General features: G+C 35.1%; 1 protein-coding gene and 1 long non-coding RNA gene across 14 annotated transcripts in view; one reads left to right on the top strand and one right to left on the bottom strand.

Moving 5' to 3' along the window:
• Positions 1-18,703, bottom strand: part of STARD13 (StAR related lipid transfer domain containing 13) — a 513,518-nt gene that overhangs the window by 288,728 nt on the left and 206,087 nt on the right. The window lies entirely within an intron of this gene.
• LOC140615708 (uncharacterized) lies at positions 378-8,642 on the top strand. The gene is made up of 3 exons (XR_012016181.1): positions 378-443; positions 4,972-5,107; positions 8,535-8,642. It is a non-coding gene; the product is annotated as an uncharacterized lncRNA (long non-coding RNA).

Raw genomic sequence — 18,703 nt, 5'->3', positions numbered from 1 at the left:
AGTAGTGTCTAGTCAGAGTAGTGTCTGAAGAAGTCAGCTAAAACAGAAGGCTTAAATAAGATGCAAGATTTCATAACTTAATATCCCAAATGTTCATGTTTTGACTGAAATTCATTTGTCATACTAAGATCCAGGAAGATCTCACACTGAGTGAAAAAAGATAATCAACATATGCCAACAATGAGAAGACAGAAATATCAGAACTATCTTACAAAGATTTTAAAGCAGTTATTATAAAAATGCTTCAAGAAGCAATTATAAATAAGCTTAAATAAAATAGAGAACTTCAACAGAGGAATAGAAATTCTTCATGAAGAAATAGAACAATGAAGAGCCAAATGTAAATTCTAGAACTGAAGAACATAATAACTGAAATAGAAAACTAAGTGGATGGACTCTACAGTAGGATGGAATGGACTGAAGAAAAGAAACCATAGTGAACTGTAAGTGAATGGCAAAACAGAAAAATAACAATTATCCATCTAAACAACAGAGAGAATATTACTTTTTTAAAAAAAAAGCCTCAGGTATCTGAAAAGCTCCAAAGGGTACCTGGGTGGCTCAGTTGGTTGAGTGTCTGCCTTCAATTGAGCCCTGATGAGGCTCCTTGCTCAGCATTCTTCCTCTGTTCCCCACCGCCCTGGCTCCTGCGCTCACTCTCTCTCTCTCTCTCCTTCACTCTCAAATAAAAAATCTTTTTAAAAAATTCTCCAACATCAGAGTCCTGGAAGGATAGAAGGAAGAGGGTCGAGTTGAAAAAATACTAAAAAATAATGGCTGAAAACTCTCCAAATTTGGGAGACATAAATCTATAGATTCAAGAAGCTAAGTAAACTCAAAACAACATAAAATCAAAGAAATCTATACCAAGACTGAAAACTAAAAAAGAAGAACAAAAGCCTAAAACACTCAAGACAAAACAAAAATCAGGATCCCTGGGTGGCACAGTGGTTTAGCGCCTGCCATTAGCCCAGGGCCCGATCCTGGAGACCTGGGATTGAATCCCGTGTCGGGCTCCTGGTGCATGGAGCCTGCTTCTCCATCTGCCTATGTCTCTGCCTCTCTCTCTCTCTCTCTGTGACTATCATAAATAAATAAAAATTTAAAAAAAAGAGAAAACAAAAATCGTTTGTTTAAAACTGCTTTCTATATAGAGAAAGCAATTCAAATGACAGCTTATTTCTGATCAGAAATCATGGAGTAGGGGATTTATGGCATCATATTTTTCAAGTGTAGGAAAAAAAAAAAAGAATGGCCAACCTAGAATTCTATATCCAGTATAAATATTCCTCAGAAATAAAAAATCAAGACATTCTCAGATGGAAAATATGGCATCATATTTTTCAAGTGTAGGAAAAAAAAAAAAGAATGGCCAACCTAGAATTCTATATCCAGTATAAATATTCCTCAGAAATAAAAAAATCAAGACATTCTCAGATGAAGGAAAAGTAAGAGAACATGTTGCTGGCAGACCTACCCTAAAACAATAGCTAAAGGAAGTTCTCTAAACAAAAACAAAACAATAAAAGAAGAAAGGAAGAATATGGCAAGCAAAAATAGGGGTGATTATAATTGACTTTCCCTCTCTCCTTGAGTCTTCTCAATTATATTGATGGTTGAAGCAAAAATTGTAGCACTGTCTCATGTGGTTCTAAATGTACATTGAGAGAATATTTATTTATTTATTTATTTATTTATTTATTTATTTATTTATTTAAAGATACTGCTTATTTATTTGACAGAGAGAGTATGTGAGAGCACAAGCAGAGGGAGCAGGAGAGGGTGAGGGAGAAACAGACTCTCTGCTGAGCAGGGAGCCCAATTTGCGGCTCAATCCCAGGACTCCAGGATCATGATCTGAGCCGAAGACAAATGCTTAACTGACGAAGCCACCCAGGCACCCCTTGAGAGAATATTTAAGACAATTATGTTGTAAATGGGGGAGAATAAAGGGATGCAGTGGAGGTAAATATTTTATGATTTGAACTGGTAAAATATTTGAACTGGTAAAATAACAGCAGCAAACTGTGAAAAGTATAGGTGATGTAGTACCTAGAGCAAGGACTAAAAAGGCTATCAAAAAGATATATTCTAAAACACTAGGGATGCCTGTGTGGCTTAGTGGTTGAGTGTCTGAAGTGATCCCGGGGTCCTGGGATGGAGTCCGCATCGGGATCCCCATGGAGAACCTGTTTCTCTCTCTGTTTATGTCTCTACTTTTCTCTGTGTCTGTCATGAATAAATAAGATAAAATCTTAAAAAACAAACCACTACAGATAGATAAAAATAAAATTCTAAAATCGTTCAGGTAACACAGAAAAAAAAGCAGGAAAAAGGAAATAAAAACGAAAAACACAGAAAATAGAAAACAAAATTCTATATGGCACAATTAAGACCTAACACATCAATAATTACATTAGATATAAATGATGTAAGTGTATCAATTAAAAGACAGAAATTGGCAGAATTAAGTGGAAGAAACTCACTTCAAATATGACATAATCAATTTGAAAATAAACGAATAAAAAAGATATATCATGCAAACATTAATCAAATAGCAGGAATAGCTATATTAATATCAAATATAGTATATGATATAGTGTAAAGAAAACTACCAGAGATATAGAGGGACATTAAATGGATATGAAAAGGTAGATTCACCAATCAGTGTGGTAATCCTAAACAGGTATGTACCAACAAACAGAGCTTCGAAATATGTGAGGCAAACCCTGGTAGAACTGAAAGGAGAAATTAATAAATGTGTAATTATAGTTGGAGACTTGAACACCTCTTTCTCCACAGTTTATAGAACAATATATAGGAAATCAGCAAGGGTATGGAATCACTCAACAACATCATCAACCAACATGGTACAATCAACATTCCACCCAAATAGCAACAGAAAACACATTCTTTTCAAGTGCTTGGTGTGTATGATATATTCCAACATAGATCATATCCTGCACCACAAAACAAGCCTCAACAAATTTTTAAAAATTGAAATAATATAGAATGTATTATCTGACCACAAAGAATCAAACTAGAAATCAACAGCAGACAGTTAACAGAAATTTCCAAATACTTGGAAACCAAACAACACACTTGTAAATAATCCATGGATTAAAGAGGAAGTCTCAAGGGAAAGAAATAAAAGTGCATTAAACTAAATGAAAATGTAAATACAACATATCAAAGTTTGGGGGACATACTAAAGCTGAGGGGGCATACTTATAGCATTAAATATGTATTACAAAAGAGGAAATGTCTCAAGCCAGTAATCTGAAATCACATCTCTCAATCTGGAAAAAATGAGGCAAAATCAACCTAAAATAAGGAGAAGCATGGAAATAAAAATAATAGCAGCAATCAATGAAATTGAAAAAAAATATTAAAGAAAACCAATAAAATAAAGTGTTGGTTTTTTTGAAAAGATTGCTAAAATTAACAGACTGTGCCAAAATTTAAAAGACTCTTTCTCTGTGACACTTGTGTGGTAGAGAGGTAAAAAACAGGCTGTAGAGTAAGAGAAAATGTTTTCAAACCACGTATCTAACAAAGGACTAGTATCTAAAGTATATAGGGAATTCTTAAAACTCCACAATGGAAAAAGGAGATTGCAAAATCCATGAAAAGACATTTCACCAAAGAGTGTATACAGATGATAAATGAGTAGATGAAAAAATTTTAACATCATTAACCATTAAGGATATATGCACTTAAAACCACAATGAGATATTACAACACACCTATCAAAATGGCTTAGAAAAAAAAATCCCCAAAACTAAAGCCAGCAAATGTTAGTGAGGATGCAGAGAAACTTTACCACTCATTGCTAGTGGGAGCACAAAATGATATAGCCACTCCCAAAAGCATTTTGGAAGTTTCTTTAAAAATCCAATCATGGAACTACTGTACAACCCAACAGCTGCCCTCCTGGGCATTTATTTAGAAGAAGAAAAACTTATGTTCACATAAAAACCTTTACATGAATATTTACAGCAGCATTATTCATAATATATAATAAATCCTTACGATGAAATGCTACTCACCAACAAAAAGAAATGAACTATAGATATACAAACAACCTGGATGAATCCCCATGAATTGTGGTGACTGAAAAGAGTCAATCCCTAAAGGTTACAGATTGTTTAATTCCATTTATATAACATTCCTGAAATGACAAAATTATAGAAAAAAACTTCAACTTAGTGGTAGCCAGAGGTGAAGGAGAGTGGTGGTGAGAGGGAAATGGGTATAGTTATAAAAACATTAGTGATCCGTGTAGGGATGAAAATATTTTCTATTTTGACTCTCTCAATGTCAAATATCCTGGTTGTGATACTGTACCATTGTTTTGCAAGATGTTACCATTGGGGGAAACTAGAGAAAGGGTACATGGGAGCTCTCTATATTATTATTCATATTACAACTGTATGTGAATCTATAATTATCTCAAAATAAAAAGTTTAATTTAAAATAATTTTTAAAGGAATGTAAGTTTGAAAGAAAGAGGGGGGAAGAAGGAAGCAAAGTAAGGTAATTTCTTTCTCTACCTATTTCCTCCTTTCTATACTACTTGACTTGATTCAAATTTCAATGACAAAGTTTTGAATGAGGGGGAAAAATGGTGCACAAAAGAAGCATAGTATGACTTCATTTTTGTTAGACAATGACATCAACCATCAAATAAAAAATTTCTGGAAAGAAGCAACATCAGTTCTCAACACAGGTTATCTTATGTAGGTGAGGCAGCGTGGGAACTTGGGGGGAGGTAGGGAGAAGGGGATTACTAAAATACAATTTAAGAAAAGGACAGAAAAAATTTACTGAAACTATCCATTTATGTGTGGGTAATATGCATAAAAGAGCAAGATAGCTAGAATTAGAACTCTGTGATTTATGAGTATGTCTATATGATATCAAGAAGACAAGTTTTATAGTAATATACCATTATGCTTCTATTTCATATAGATCAAACAAAGCACCCAACTTCTAGGTATGAATGTTGGTGTATCAATGTCTGCAACGAGAGCTACGAATAAGTCCACCTCACCTCTTTTGGCAATAGTTTGTTACGCAGCAATAGATACCTGAGTCATGTTTATAGGTATGTAAATGTTTTCAGAGAAAAGAGAATATTGTGAACAAAAACTTCAGGCAGCCCGGGTGGCTCAGCGGTTTAGTGCCACCTTCATCCCAGGGTGTGATCCTGGAGATCCAGGATCGAGTCCCACGTCGGGCTTCTTACATGGAGCCTGCTTCTCCCTCTGCCTGTGTCTCTTCCTCTCTCTCTCTCTCTCTCTCTCTCTCTGTCTCTCATAAATAAATAAAATCTCTTAAAAAAAAAAAACTTCCCTATCAAAAGTGGTTGCTTAGCAGTGGAAATAGGAATGAAAGGGGAGATTAACTGTTGCTTTATATGTCTTTATATTGTTTCACTGGTTTCTCTAATTTGAAAAAATCGATTACAGAAAAAATTTACAAGGAGAAATAAAAATGTTCTATGTTCTATTGTCTTGTTGTAATTGGCCTTTGCAGAAGTGCTCACTCTCGTTTTATTGTTATTCCTACTTGCTGCAGCATTCCATAGACCTCAGTTTCAGACATTTGTGTATAATGTTGGTTTCATAAACACATTTATAAATCAATTTTCTTTAAAAATAAGGGCCAAAAGCATATGCATTGAATGTGGCTGCACATTGGCAACTAAAACATTCTTAATCTTCATTAAATATGCTATAAAAACTAAACGAGAGATAGGCACTAATAAAATTGATTTTAAAATATTCTCAGTAATGCAGTCTATAAGATACATTAGAAAAGTGCATTAGCTCACAGAACATTTTATCAGCCTGTAAAATTGTCACCAGCTTCTCTGTTCTGAACAGTGATAGAGCAATGATAAGTCTGCTGGAAGTTTATCAGAAGCATGAGAAAAATGATAATGTTTTCACTGTGGGTTGCCGTTTTCATTTTTATTAACTTTTATATTTATTGGATATTTGACTTCTTTAGGATCTTTCTGGACTTCTGATAGGCCTTAAAATTCCTGGCCAAGGCCATTTTCATTAATTCAATTCAAGAGATTTATATCTATAGTGTCAACTATGTGTTCTGGACACTGTGCCAGTGCTTAGAGAAAGAGAATGAGAGTCTTAAAAAAAGTACAGGAATTGTCAATAACAAGATAATGATCTAGTATGAAAAGTAAAACATTTAAGAAGAATAAATAATGCGCAGGAGGTATGGTCATAAAAACCAAACAAAATATATTCCATTTGAGCTGCTCTTAAGGACAGCAAGAGTTTGGCAGGCAGACAAGATCGGGGACTATATTCCAGACAGAGTGGAAGGATGGGGGAAGGAGGGAAGCGTGAAGAGCATGATGTGACTGAGGAAAAAAGTGTACTTTGTAAGGATGAATGGATCTGATTGGTAGGGTGTGGAACTGATGGACACAACACAACACTGAAATCAAACACACAGGCTCTTTTTCAATACGGGTGTCAATTCAGGGCAGGAAAGGATACTCTTTTCAACAAATGATGCTGGAACAACTATACATCCATGTGCAAAAGAATAGAGTCAGACTTCTTCCTTGGACCACACACAAAATTAATTCCAAGTGATCACAGACCTAAATGTAAGTGCTAACACTACAAGACTTTAAGAAGGAAACATAGGAGTAAATCTTCATGAATTTGAGTTGGGTTGGCAAAAGACTACTTAGACAACAACACCAAAAACATAAGCAACAAAAGGAAAAAATAGATACATTTGAATTTATTAAATTTTAAAAGTTTGTACTTCAAAGGACATCATTAGGAAAGTAAAAAGATAACTCAGAATGGGAGAAAATATTTGCAAATAATATAAATCTCAGGAGGGCTTATATACAAGATATACTTTAAAGCTCTTACCAGTCAACATTTTAAAAAAGACAATCCAATTCTAAAATGGGCTTTAAAAAATCTTTTAAAAAGATTTAATAGATATTTCTTCCTGTAAGATATACCCATGTCCAAATAAACATGTGGAAAATGTTCAGTATCGTTAGTAGGTAAATGAAAATCAAAACCACAATAAGATACTACTACCTCATACTCACTAGGATGACTATAATAAAAAAGACAGATAATATGTTAGTGAGGATGTGGAGAAACTAGAGCCCTCATACATTGTTGCTGGGAACTTAAACTGGTGCATTCCACCACTATGGAAAATAGTTTGGTAGTGCCTCAAAAAATTTAACACAGAATTATTTTATGACCCAGCAATTCCAAATAGGTACCTAAGAGAAATAAAAGCATATGTTCACACAAAAAATGTGTAAATGAATATTCCTAATAACATTAGTCAGAACAGTCAACAAGTGGGAAGAATCTAAATGTTCATAAACTGATGAACAGATAAACAATGCAATATACCCATACAATGGAATATTATGCACAAATAAATAGAAATGAAGCACTGATACATGCTACAATATGAATGAACCTTGAAAGCATTATGGTGAGAGGGTAACCAGTCACAGAAGACCATATAGTGTATGATCCCATTCATATGAAATATCTAGAATAGGCAATTCCAGAGACAGAGAGTAGATTAGTGGTAGCCAGAGACTAGATGGTGGGATTGTGGTGGAAATGGGGGAGTCACTGTTAATGGGTGTGGGGCTTCTTTTTGCGTGATGAAAATGTTATTAAATTTACTTTGGTGATGGTTGTACAACTCTGTGAATATGCAAAAAATGATCAAATTATACACTTTAAATGGGTGAATTGTGTGGCACATAAATTACAGCTCAATAAAGCTATTTTTTAAAAATCTAAGTTATCTTAAAAACAAAATAAAAACATACAGACTCTAAAGTCAGACAACCCAGGTTGGAATCTGCTCTCCCACTTACCAGTTAACTAAGAAGCTCTGAGCAAGTTGTCTTATCTCTGTAATCCAATTTCTTCATCTGTAAATGAATGATTAATTCCAGCTGAGATCTCAAGGGAACTTTTCACCAAGGTGGAATTTGAGCTGGTTTCAAAAATAGTGTTTTTTTAGAGTGTGAGATAAAGACCTTAAAAGGAACTAACCCTTTCAAGAACACCTAATATGTGCCAGAGCCTGTGCTAAGCATTCTATGTACATCACGCAGCTCTTTCCTCCTGCTTTGTATTTATAGCAAAAAATGATTCTGAGAGTGAAGGAGTCAAGTGACCAAGAAGGGGTTCAACTGCAGGTTCAGAGTCTGCTGCCTCTGGCCTGAGTGAGGAGGGAAGGGTAGGCGATTTTAGAGAGGGAGTGAAGTCTGTCTGGCAAATAGGAGCAGGCGGGGGCAGGGAGAGGGAGCGGGGGTAGTGACAGCCTGTTTAGGAATTTGATGGCTAGACAAGGTTTCTGGATTTCATCCTGTGGGTAATAGAGAGCACAGAAGTGCTTATCAAAAAAGGCCATAAGCAGAAGGGATGTGGATATATTTTTATATGCAAAAACCTAAATTTATCTTGCACATTATATAGCTCATTTGTACCTTTCAGAAACCTTGCAACACTACTCAGAATAGACACAGTCTGACAAGCTTGCCTTTAGTGAATTTTCCAGAAGAGAAACTGGTTTGCTTTCACAATGGAAAGATGACTTTAAAGGTAAATTAAAATCCCACCAGAGTCTGAGAATTTGTTAATTTGATCTGCTGATTGTTATCAAATGACAGACTGATTTAAGAATAGATAATAGAGCTAAGAATAGATAATAAAAGGCTTTAAATCTCATTAAAACCCTCAAAAGCTGAATAAAAAGTGTAGTCTCACCTTATACCAGAGTTCAGTGAAAAGGAAAACCACCGTATACGTAATTATTCAAATGGAATAGTGGATATGCATTGTACACTTGTTTATTCTATGGTGGGTTTAAGATTTTTTTGTTGTTGTTTTCTGGTCTTTGGGATTTTGACTGTACTGTCAGCAGCATGGAGCCTTATCCAAGCCTCCTACTTGGAAAGAGATTTGTCCAAAACCATCAACAAGTAGAGTGTCCAGCAAGCATTTGAAGTGCCTACAAATTGGCAAAGCTGGTATACCAAGGTTGGCACCATGCAGCTGAAAGAACAGGTAGCAAAAGTGCACTCAGGCCCATTCCAGGTGGTAACCCAACCTCAAGTCATGCTGCTAGCTTAGTACACCTGCATGGAAAGTCCTGAATGCCAGGCTGCTCTCCCTCTATAATCCAGTGCTTTTCAATGGAGAGTCTACATTTACTACAATGAGTGTCCTTGGGAAAAAAGTGAGGTGAGTGCATTTTTGTTTACTCCAATGATGGGGAACTTCTACTAGAATTTCATGAGTATTTCGAAAAAACCATAGGACAGGACTGCACAGTGAAGAATTGCTCTGCATTGAACATGATTTCCACATCTACCAGTTAAGGTATCTGAGCTTCTCTGAAACTAAATTCTAATTCCATTTTAGACATAAATGAAATAGTTTTGACATGATTTTAATATACACTGAATTTTCCAGCAATTAAACTACCATATAAATTGTGGGATGGATGATACTGAGTTTTATTTAGCCATTATTTTAAAATGCTAATTAGGACCATCTATATTTAAAACATTTATTTATTTTTTATTTATTTATTTATTTTTTAAACCATTTATTTTTTAGTTACTTAAGTTTTTCAACCCTGTTTCATGCATCACCTATAAAATTTCCTGTAGTAGAGTTTCCTTTTCTAATTCCTCCTCAGTATTTTCTTGCTTATGGAGGAAATTATCTCTAGTGTCTTTTTAAATGAGACTGATTGTATGCATTGACACATAATGGAATTTCAAGAAAGGAGATAGGTTTCAGTGATACTTTGTTTAATGCAAATAAATAAAGGAAACCTCATCTAAAATAGGGTCAAGGGGCACCTGGCTGGCTCAGTAGAGCATGAGACTTGATCTCAGGGTTTTAAGTTCAAACCCCAAGTTGCGTCTAGTATTACTTAAAAAATCTTTTTAAAAAATTTAAAAATAGGAGTGCCCAGGTGGCTCAACCAGTTAAGCATTGGACTCTTGATTTTGGCTCATGTTATGATGTCAGGATTGTGAGATCAAGTCCGGCACTGGGCTCCATGTTCAGCATGAAGTCTGCTTGAGATTCTCTCTCTCCCTCTTCCTCTGCCCTTCCCATCACCTGGCTTGTGGGCTCTCTCTCTCTCTCTCTCTCTCTCTCTCAAATAAATAAATAAAATCTTGAAAAATAAAATAGAAATTAAAATGGAGTCAAGAAGTCCTGAAAGAAAAGCTCTTACACACGTACCACTCACTGAAGCTTCCATAACAAGGAGAAAGTAGAAAGATACAAATTATTATGACAATGGAGGACATTTTTCAAATAGGAATTTCCCCTTCTGCTTTTAAGGAAAAGAAGGAAGATCTCTCTCTGCCCAGCAACAACACACTAACCACCACTTACAGCCAATAAGAAATCATCTCAATCCATGAGCTCTTGATCTTCTCCAAAGAACTTTTGTTTAAAACAATCTTCCCCAATTTCCTCCTAAAACATAATAAAAGCTGACCTTCTCTTTGTCTTTTTGGACTTGCCTATGGCTCACCATAGCTTGTAATTCCTCTGATATTTCCCAATAAAGTCATTTTCTGGTAAAATAACTGGCTATTTTATTTTTAAGGTTGACAGTGCCTATCCTGCCCCATGTTATAACAAAGGGAATAGATTATTGTGAGACTATGCAAGACTCTGTCCTCAGTTTATAGACTTCTATTCACCATTAACATGCCTTATAATTCATCAATTGGGTAGTCAGTGAATATGCTATAGTTGGAAGTGATTATGAGAACTTTGTATAGAGCTATTATTAATATTAATAATAATAATGCCAGTAATAGCCACCATGTATCAGTCATAAGCAGGCACCATAATCAGGACTATTCCATCTATTATCTCATATAACTCTCATAATAATCATGTTGTTATTTATGGTCACAGATGAGGAAAAAGAAGCTGAAACAGTTCAGTAACTTGCCTTTGATCAGAAGGCCATGAAGTGAAAGAGGTCCACGCTCACACTTAGGCCTCTCTGTCTTCAAAGCCCAGGTGTTCTGTCTCCAAAAAGAACAATGTTTTTCAGTTTTGGGTTAAGAAAGATAAAACATAAAAATATTATTTTGAATTTCAGAGGAAGGTAGGAGTGCTTTCAATGAATCCATTAGGGAAATCAATAATTCCTACAAGTATTTCAAACCAAAATGATGGAGGGAAAGACACTATAACTCACTCTGGTGGCTTACTGATTTTCACTAGCTATGCTATGATGATCTCCCCTTTCTCACCATTTGGAATTGATTCACCGAATACTGCTCTCCACAGGACCACATCAAACAGCAAACTGCAGAGTGACTTATAAAAAGATGTTAGAATTTGTGCTATCAAATATGGTAGTACTACACCTGCCTATGTGGCTACTGAGCATTAGAAATGTGACTAGTCTGAATTAAGATGTACTGTAAAGTGTAAAATACTCTCCAGGTTACAAATATTTAATATAAAAAGTGAAATATCTCATTAATAGTTTTAATTTTTTTATGTGCTGAAGTAATATTTTGGAGATATAGACAAAATAAAATGTTATTAAAATTATTTTACCTATTTCTTTTTGCTTTTTTAATGAGATTAATAGATTTCAAATGATGTATTTGGCTCACATTTGCACTTTGCATTATGGTTCTATTAGGCAGTGCTGTTGTGAACCGTTTGTGTTTTCAAATAACCAACCTTAAAATCGAGTCATGGAAAAAATTGTTGAATAAAAGCAAAACAACAAACAAACAAAACTCAATACTTAGTGTCCCAGAAAAATTACTTGACTAAAGTTTCTTTTTTCTTTTTTATTCATAGAGACAGAGAGAGAGAGGCAGAGGCACAGGCAGAGGGAGAAGCAGGCATCATGCAGGGAGCCCGACGTGGGACTCGATCTGGGGTCTCCAGGATCACGCCCTGGGCTGCAGGCGGCGCTAAACCACTGTGCCACCGGGGCTGCCCTGACTAAAGTTTCAATCTTAGTTTAGTCTACCAGTTAGGAGATGCATAAACTTTGATGAATCAGTTCATATCTAGTAATCATTTAATACCTATTTTGTAAAACCATATAATAACTATATGCTTACCTCATAGGGTCGTTACAAATATAAAATGAATACTTATTTCATTCATTTAACAAAAATTTATCAAGAATCTATTGTGCACAGGTTCCAGGGATACAAAGAATAATAATTCCTGGTACCTGCTCTCAAGGAGCTTACAGTGGTAGTTACAGAATTTTATAGGAGCTGTAACAGAGAGCATTATAAAGTGTTGATGACTGGTTAACTCTGCTTGGGAATTAAGGAAAAATTCAACAGACGGATTAGGCTCTGATCTGCCTCTTGAATGTGAGGAAGAATTTGCCAGGTAGAGAAGTCAGGGAATACAAGTATCTTGTCTTCAGGTTTCCCAAGTGTGAAAAAGCAAGGTGTGCTCAGTGAATGGGGGAAGGAGGTGAGGGGGGGAAGGCAGTTAAGGCTCTGGCAAATAAACAGGAGGGGATGGGAGGGAAGGTAGTGCCCTGTATCCATTGTTGGAAGGTTCTGGGTTAGAAAGTTCTGATGCTGACAATGAACTGAAAAAAGAGGAACCACAATTACTTGGTAGCCTTAGGTGATGGTACCCATATTCTAATGTGATTTTCTTCCTTTCTTAGAGGAGGATGTTAACAAAAGGTATAAATATAAATCAGTAGGACTTAATTGAATAGTATTCAATTACTAACTTCTGTACAAAACTGGATGGGGTAAAATATTCCTTTTTTAAAGTAAATGCTTAGTTCTTTGGGTCAGGACAATGCTTCATAAAAGGGCCTATCTTTTCAACAGGATAATTACAGGGCTCCCTAGAGGAAGAGTCAGCTTCACAAAACAACTGGAGCCTACAAGAAATCATTTAGACCTTCCATTATTTCCAAAGACTGAATTAGTTGCTAGAAATAAGCATATATCAAAGTTACTCATCTGTACTAATGCTGCAGTCAATATGATTGACATTTATCCATGGGGCTATAATGGTATATGATACATTCAAGATTATATATTTGAGCATAACATATTTATAAAAGGCCATTTCAAAAGAAAAATTATGCTGCCTTTTAATTCTAGTGTTTTACTTGGGACATTATTTACAGGGGTTGCTGTTTCAAGAACAATAAAAATAAACATCGACTAATTACACATCTATTTACAAGTTTGTGGGTAGATTGTAAAACCTTAAAATGAAATTGTATTTTATTTTCAACGTTAAATTTACATTATTTAAGGGATCAATATGCTATATAGAAAAGCGGAAAGACCTGGTTATTTTAGACAGCACATAAAATAAAATCATGTTGTTATTGAATAGAAATTTTTAATCTTTTCCTTTCGGATCATGAAATAAATAGGACGTAAGGCTAAAAGGCTGTTTTTCAGCTAAGGTCTATTCTTTGCAATAAATGGTATTAAGCAACAAAACAAATTGATATGTCAGTGCTTCTGACTGAAGAGATTATTGATTATATCAAAGAAGGATTCTTAAAACAAGATAATATTCTTTCTCTGTTGACAACAAATTAGCTAGTATTGTAATTGCTTTCTGCTTTTCTGCTTTCTGGTCATGATCTCATCTTTGCAAGGTCTCTCATCCTCGAGAAGAGCCTACTTCATTTCCCAGAAGACCACAAAAGGAAGAAACCAAGTACTGATTTGTCTTTCATCATTTAGGGTTTGCCCAGGTCTGGTTTCCTCCAAAGGCACTTTAGAAGCAACAACAGCAGCAGTAAGATCAAATTTCTTGTTTTGGTCTCCAGAACTCATTATTTTTTTAAAAATTGCTACTTTTTAGGGGATATTTAAGTAAAGGTTCACTAATTATATTTGCAAAAATAATGTTTCTTTGATTTTAAGGATCCTGCTTGCATACTGGCATATTTACATTCTAAATAACAGCAGAAATATAAATGTAATAGAAAATATCTATGTGTTTTCCCTCTATGTATTCTGTTTATTTATTCTCTTCCACACTAACTGTGAGCCTCTTGAAGGAAGACACTGTCTTTTTCTTCTTTATGTTCACTATGTAATGAAATATAATGCCTGCTCAATAAATGTATACATAAAACATGGTAGTTGAAATTTATGGGCAAACAACCCATAACAACCAGCGATAACACCTCCTCCCACTCGCCCCCAACTACACTCCTTGGAAAGTATGTTTAGTGAAAAGTATATTGTCTTGAAAATCAAATAGAACCAGGTTAAAATTCCAACATAGACACTCATTGAGCAATTCAACCTCCTTGATCCTATTTTTTATATGTATAAAGTGAGGACAATACCTCCTATGTTGTAGGGATTTTTGAGGATTGAATGAATGAATATTCATAAGGAATATATCATAATGCTTTTCTGGCACATAAAAAGCACTCAATAAAAAACTGATCCTCTATCTTCCTCTAATAGCCCAAACATATCCTCTTCAAACTGGTACTTAGCAATGTGTCAAGAGGGTCACAAAGCCACTGGATAAACATGATGATCATCCTGCCACATACACTTTTCTGGATGGCACACACTTATATTAATATAAAACACTCATTTACGGATTCATTTAGTCAACAAATGTTTTTGAGCACCTGTTATGAAACAGCAGTCTGCTGGGTACAAAGGATAAAATAATAAATAAGATAGGGAGTTTCTAGTCTAGTAGGAAGGAAAGGAGGGAGGGAAGGAAGGGGGGGAAGAAAGAAGTTATAATTTTTGATAAGTGCTGTGAAGGAAACAAAGAAATTGGAGAGACAGAAACTTGTCGGGGAGGAGCCAACCTCTTTAGATAGAGTGGATAGAGGCTTTTAAAAGCAGGTGGCTTTTAAGTTGGATAATGAACACATAGTCATAAGAGGACTTAGAGATGAGCATTTGAAGGAGAGGGAACAACAAAGCAAAAGTCATCTGAATCCCTCAGGTAAAACAAATTTCATATTTGCTGGTTTAGCTATTTCCCTGACTTCCTGCTACTCAGGGCTCTTTGGTAAATATTTGGGAAATATTGCAGTGGTGACCTTGAATGTCAGCTGCAAGATGTAGGAATGGCGAATAAAAATCACTCTTTCCCCCTCTATATTTAAGTTAGCAGCTCACAAGGGCTATAACTATTTAGAATAAACTGGTATAACTCAGATACAGAGGGAAAGATATAGCTAGATTTGTATACCACTTATGAGGCACTTGCAATTCAAGATAGAGATTCATGGTAAAACACAAAATAAAGCTAGGTTCTTCTCAGCACACTCTGATGCTTTCCTTTTGCCTTGTGTGGACATATTGTCACAAAATGGCAATTGTTTCTCTTTATACAGACACAGGAAATCACAATTGTAAAGCTTATTGAATTATCATAAATCTCCCTAGTCACACATTTCCTGAAAAGCACTGGTTTAACCGCAGAAATCTTGAGAGGATTTAAGGTAGGTGAGTTTGAGTGAAGGATAATTTAATCTTATTTATCTTTGTGTTGCTAATACCTTGCATAATGCCAGAGACATAGATGTTCAATGTACACTTGATGATTAAAAAGAAGTTATAGTTTTTAATTTGGATTGGTGAGAGGGTACCAGGAATCTCTTGAGCTCATTACAATTAAATTCCAGTGAAACAGAAGAATATGTACACTCCATAGTAAATGTTTTTGTTCATAATCATTGGGTTTGGCCATGCTTTTGACTCCACACATACTCTGTATCTCCAAGACTTATGAAATTGTTTGTGATAGATCCTTCATAATCCTGATAATAGGCCTAACAAAATACTATAACACAATAAAGCTGAGAAGGCAGAAAGTAATTACAGTACTTGCAGGAAGGATGAATAGTTATGGTCACAAAGCTGCTTTTGAAACTGTTCTTAGAGGAATTATCCCTGTCGCTCTAGTGAAATTACTAAGGAAAAAAAAAAAAAAAGCAAGTGATTTCTTCAGAAATGATCTTATTTTCCTTAGGTTTTAAAATTGTTTTCTTTATGGAAGAGAAATTTATTACAATCTGGAAGCAAAATACATAAAATATATGCTAAGAATAGCATATCAGTACAAGACTCAAATATTATTGATAGTAAGGAAAGACGTAATTTGGCTTTGGTATCCTATTTACAAATTTAAAGAAATGAAAAATACATACAATGAGAAACTAAATTTAAAGACAGAGTAAGTCAACCATAACAATATGAGTTAATTTTTAAAGTATACATATACTTGTGAACTTTTACATTCACTTTTCAAAGGTAAATTTTCATTCCATTTGTGGAATCTATACCATAATATGTACCATTCATTTCTTTCTTTTTTTTAATACCATTCATTTCCATTTTGATTTTTTATCCAACAAGGACCACAGCATAATAGGCATGAACTCAGAGAATTTACTGCACTGTTACCATAGTAAATGTTTTTTCTTTCATTAGGCTGAAATCTCATGGTCCTGGCAGACAAACTACTTAGAAATCGAGTATGGCTACTTGTGACACTTTCTCTTAATCTATTAGCAAAAGTGATAACAATGGCTGGCCTTTAGATCACATCACTGTACCTCAGCTTTTCTGCTTGAGATCACTATTCCAATGGGCTCCACATTTATCCCACACCAGTGTGTAACACCAGAGGCAAATGAGGATCAGGCCATTTTGACACATAAGAAAGAATCATGAGAAATCAGCTTACAAGGGCAAAGAAAACAGCTGGATCACAGTCAGTCCTTCTCCCATGTCACATTCTACCTCACATCTGTATATATTAAGCAGTCACCAATAGATCTTCCATCTGGCTGCCCTATTACATCTTAGGTAAAACATACATACAGCGAGAGCTGTCAGATACTCCAATCAAGAAGCCAGTATAGGGAGCCAAATTAGAAGCAAAGGGAGCCCATTTCACACTTTACAAATGGCAGGAAGGAAAGATCATTAAAAATTTAAATTGTGAAAATAATTTAATTTGAAAGAGGAGATTGAAAAAATAAAAGAGGATAACTATAATTGAAAAATCCCAAACTTATGGACTGTTTTACATTTGCATGGAAATTTGAATTAGGCTTCAAAAATTCTCCTCTTATTTACATGTGCAGAAAAATTGTTCTCAGACATCCTTTGCAAATATTTCCTACTCCCAGAGTGCTTTCCATAAATATTTATGTGAGAATTGATTTGACTCTTTTCTAGTTTCTGCTGGCCTGCTTGCCTACTCAATTTTTTTTTTTCCTGTCAAAATGAAACACTAGCTGGAGGAATGGATAAGCAGCTAAAAATGTAGTCTCTGCTCGACTGAAGCCCCACTGTATGATAGCTGAATATTTGCAGATAAGCTCCTCATCCAATCTGGTACTTCTCACCACATTAGAGCCACCAAAGCTGAACTTCCCTCACTGGAGATTGGTCATAAAGCCACTTGTCATTTCCAGCCTGGAGTTAACTGCAATTGTTTTTTAATTTACTCCCTTAACTGTAGCTTCTATATGATGGCAATTATCCTAAGTTGGATATGCTTATGAAAACGAACATATTCTAGTTATCAAATCTCCAGGGGAAGAAGCACTTTGTCGAAAACTTTCACATGCTGTTCATTCGTGTAAATCCCTCATTTGGTCATTTCTGGAGTGAAGCACATTCTTTGCTGATGTAAATGTAGTATCAACTCCTTGAATTTAGGCTGGAATTTCAAACAAGAGAGATGAGGCATAGAGGGTTCTGCTTATGGCATAACTTATTGAGACATACACAATCTTGAAAGACGGCTTTGCTGATTTCCCACTTCGGTGTTGGGTGGTTGAGGGTTCAGTACTGTTAAAGTCTCAAATATAAAAAGTGAATGTAGACAAAATTATGTATACTTGATGCTACAAGTGTTTTGCAGAATGGCAGGAGCAAATTCTGTTGCTGGTTTTAGTGGCACAGCTGGTGGGTCCAGCTGTCTCACTAAAGACATTTTCATGACAAAGTTCCAGCCAGCCACTTTGCCTAGTGGTCCAGTGTAAAGGTCTCCTTGCAAATCTCCCTAAGAGATAGTACAACAGATTACTATATCCCAGAGATCCAATGCTGATGCTGATACAATTAGAGCTGAAGCTGAGATCTTCGGTTTTTGAATAGTGGTTCTCCAACAATTAGAGAAAAAGGAGTGTTCAAAAATGGAAATAATGAGAGTCACCCAATACAAGTGCAACATTAGACAATTAAAATTAGTGGCATTATTTCACATTATTTCAAAAACAGCCTTTAAAGATATAAACTCAGAGAAAAGAAGTTTTAAGTTTACATTGAATTATTCTAAAAGCTTGTAATCCTCAATGTAAAAAGGAAAATATAGTGGAATCACGAAGTTTTTGAAATGGTTTCCTTCTGTGTAGACGCATTTGAATGACATATGAAGTAAAGAAAAACAAGAACATTCAGAATGATGTATCCACAAGGATTGCTAAAAAAAATAATTATTCAACTAATACAACATCTACTACACAGTTGGTAAGAAGTGGTGGTCCAGGGAGTGATTAAGCTGTTATTTTATGTAGTCATTTAAATAATAGATTAAATAAATTAAGATGCAAACCATATTGGTTTACACAGAACATTTCCAAATACAGAAGCTAT

The sequence above is a fragment of the Canis lupus genome, chromosome 24 (genome assembly GCF_048164855.1).
Source record: "Canis lupus baileyi chromosome 24, mCanLup2.hap1, whole genome shotgun sequence".
NCBI classification, from domain to species: domain Eukaryota; kingdom Metazoa; phylum Chordata; class Mammalia; order Carnivora; family Canidae; genus Canis; species Canis lupus.
The sequence above is the reverse complement of the archived record's forward strand: the minus strand, read 5'-3'. Positions and strand labels throughout refer to the sequence as shown.